Consider the following 4,033-nt stretch of genomic DNA (forward strand, 5'->3'; position numbering starts at 1 on the left):
CCAGTCTCTCTTTTTAGTGGAATAAATCGCACAATAAAAAGAAGAGACTGTATGAATGGGTTGACTTTGAGTCAGCATCACAACACTCACTCCATCAAAAGTTCATTCGAAATCAGGAAATGCTTACTAAAGAAAATTTGCTGAAAATTACACACAATTGCATCCACCCATCCATTTTCTATAGTCTATCTTCTCTTCATCATGATCTGAAGCCTATCTTCGCCAAGATATCTGGTCGCCAGCCAATCGCAGGGAACATATACATTAGAGAAATAACCATTCACATTCACACTTTTGGACAATTCTTCAATTAACCCAAGAAACATGTTTTGAGGATGTGATGTTCAAACAGAGATTCTAACCCAGATATTGTGATGGTGAGGCAGACATGCGAACCCATAGCCTAGCACATTACGTACTAGCTATTGAAAAAATATAAGGCCTGGCAGATGAGGCAAAAGTACTCACACTCTGCACTTAAGACTTAATACTTTTTGTTTTAATTCAATCGACTACAGGTTATAGGTCACATTAATGGTGGAAAGTTTTGAAATTATTTGTCTTTTTTTTAAGACAAAAACCAGCCTTCTCAAAACATCAACACGCCTTCCTTTATTCTCACGCATTTTGTTCTCTTTGTTGCAATCTGCTTCTTCCTTGACAATCACAACATGTTTTTGTGGTTCAATTAAACAAAAATAAAATTCAGTACACTGTATGTAGAGCCTCAAAGCCGATACTGGGTTGTAATTTTTACGTTGCAGTGTGTCGCTAGATGTGCGGTGCTCAATCGCTTGCTGTGCGGTAAAGGGTCTGTCAACTGTAGTTTTTTTCACGATGGTCCACCTCAGTCTCGTTTGGCATTGTTGCTTGGTGTGTGGCGAGTTTAAGACCCCAAGACCTCATTCAATCAAGATCTCAACCATGGTTGATGTTATCTCTCTCTGTTTACATCATTTTGTCATTCGTGGAGTTGAAAAAAGTCTATTATGACAACGTAAGGAGTACAAAGTAGAGATATGTTTTCAAATACAGGAAGTAAAAGTCAAAGTCATCTGAAAAATAAATAATAGTCGAGCACAGATACCTGAAAAATCTACTTACAAGTTACTTAAGCACAGTAACGAAGTATTTGTCCTCGGGTACTTTCCACCAGTGATGCCCAGCTCCATCAAACGCTCCGGCAATGTGTGAAATTCCTTGTGATGTCATCATGTTACTGAGCGAGCAAGCCTCTCACAAACAACCTTAGCTCACCACAGTGTGCTGATGAGTCTCATCCTCCATGTCTGATGCTCGCTGAGCAGTAAAACGGCCTCCCCCCATTGGTCGCCGCGCATTCTAGCTGATTCCAATTAGATGTCGGCGGTCAATAATATCGCCACGCCACACTGCTTTCATGCCGCAGGAGAAGAAGAGGAGCGGCAGTGAACAAAAGGCCCCCATTGAGGAAGCTTCTCATCTAGGGAGGGAAATCTTCACCGGTGAGCATGCTGGGAAAAAGACAGAAGGAGATGATGAGCCAGAGCTTGTCGTCCATTGTTGGGCTTGAAAAGTGTGATTGGACCTAAAGAGCAGATGAAAGCCGGAAAGAAAACAGTAAGGCCTCATCTGTTGTTCTCGGCGGGTAGCCCCGTAACATTTTATGTTCTCCATTTGAGTAGAAAATTACCAGTTGTGAGGCGGTCGGGAGCCAGCAAAAACAAAAAAATTAAATGATCCCAAACATCCATCCATCCATTTTCCACAGCGCTTGTCTTCATTAGGGACAGCTGGAGCAGGAGCTGGAGACTATGCCAGCTGAGGACTGATCGCCAGCCAGTCACAGGGCAAATGGCTTTTTCATGTGGCCAGATAATCCTGTCTTTGTCTGGAGATTTGGTGAAGCAGCATGTGGTTCATTATCCAAGGCTACTAAGCTCTGTCCCACTGTAACTGTAATTGTTTATGATCACAAGGCGCTCAAGGTTTAGCATAAGTGCGACAGTCAGAAGACCTTGAAGAGAGGTCTTGGTTGACGAGGTTCCCGACATACCAGCGGACACTCTGTAGTATTATACTTAAGTATATGTTTAAATACTCGTGAAAAAAAAGACTGGTAAAGGTAGTACTGATTCAACTCTTGCACTTAAAGTAAAAAAGTACAGACTGAAATATACTGAAGTAGAAAAGTACAAAGGAATTGTTACCGTTAATGACATACAAAATTATTTACATAATGTTATTATGTATTAATTATTATGTAATTATTTACATACAAAGTGCTCGTACTTCACAAGAAAATAAATCACGTTTTAATAAACCAAAAACTAGCTAGCTAGCATTGGGTTAACTATGCTATCGAAACAGCGTGTCCCCATAGCTCTGCTGACATTGTGAACAAACTAACAAAAAAAAAAAAAACTAAATTAGCTTAGATACCAACTTTAAAAAATGACATCTTTTATTTCACCGCACATTATTCTTGTAGCTGACAGCATTAAACAAACATGGATGGGGAATATCTTCTTTTCTGAATGAATTGCGTCACTGTCGTTAATGCTCCCCATTTCTCATTCCTCCATGTCGCTGCTGTCACAGTGGTGCCTTGAGATAAGAGTTCAGCTTGTTCTGTGACCTCGCTTTTGTACCAAAACCCTTGTATCTAAAATCATCTTTCCCCACTGAAATGGATAGGAATGCCTTTAATCCATTCCAGGCTCCCACCCAAAGAAAAAAAAAAAAAAGCATTTTCTTATGTGCTTTTTAATGAGAAAAATAGCACTCTATAATATTAAACTTCATAAAAACATACAGTAATGACAAAATTAAATTAAATAAAAAATAAACCGTTTTTTTTTTTTTTTTTTTTTTAACTTTCTCATTCAGTGCACATAGTGCTCATTCTGATGGGCCTTCCTTGGACACCTGAGGATAGTACTATGGGTTGATGACATGGTGATATAATTTTTTTTGGGTTCAAACCATCATGTCATCAACCCGTAGTTATGCTAGTTATCAGTTCTTTTCCGGGTTTGGTCATGTGACTTTCACCATGCAAGCGGGAGAAATGTTTTGACTTTAATTTCGGTCGACAGCAGAAGGAAATATTGTCAAACATGGCAGCCCCCTGGGATGGATGAAAATTAATGAATTAATCTATTTAATTCTTTTTCCATGAACGCAATATCAAGCAGAATACTGTGTTTAGACAAGTGGGGGCACATACAATGTATTCTTACTTTTAAAAAAAAATCATTTAGGGTTTAGTTCCCCCTTAAGTGGTTGTAAACCTAGTACCCCTTGTAAACGTCTCCTCTGTACAAATTCTCCATTTTGCAAGGAATAAACTAGAGAGACAAATCTTGGTCTTTTACAGTGTCCATCCATCCATCCGTTTTCTGAGCCACTTCTCCTCACTAGGGTCGTGGGCGTGCTGGACCCTATCCCAGCTATCATCGGGCAGGAGGCGGGGTACACCCTTAACTGGTTGCAAGGCCAATCGCAGGGCACATACAAACAAACAACCATTCGCACTCACATTCACACCTACGGGCAATTTAGAGTCTTCAATCAACCTACCATGCATGTTTTTGGGATGTGGGAGGAAACCGGAGTGCCCGGAGAAAACCCACGCAGGCACGGGGAGAACATGCAAACTCCACACAGGCCGGGCCGGGGATCGAACCCCGGACCTCAGAACTGTGAGGCAGACGCTCTAACCAGTCGTCCGCCGTGCCGCCCTTTTACAGTGTATTAGAAAATATTGCCACAAGTGTGAAAGAGCAGATGTTGGGAATATCATTAAAGTATATGGACTTCAACATTAATGAAATATGGATGGCATGTGTTGTTGCCTCACAGCATGAAGTCAAAAGATGCAACAACATTGTGACTGCGCTGAAACGGGTCAAGCGGAGTGCGGTGGTTGTGAGGTCTGAGGTGCATAGGGGAGGTGATGCAGCTTATATGGATACACAGCGGCCCCGAGAGAGAACGTGTCTTAGCGTGGGCGAATGAGAGCTTATCGTTCACCGTTAATAGAGCAGTGCTT

Source organism: Phycodurus eques, chromosome 14, assembly GCF_024500275.1.
Source record: "Phycodurus eques isolate BA_2022a chromosome 14, UOR_Pequ_1.1, whole genome shotgun sequence".
Lineage (NCBI taxonomy): Eukaryota > Metazoa > Chordata > Actinopteri > Syngnathiformes > Syngnathidae > Phycodurus > Phycodurus eques.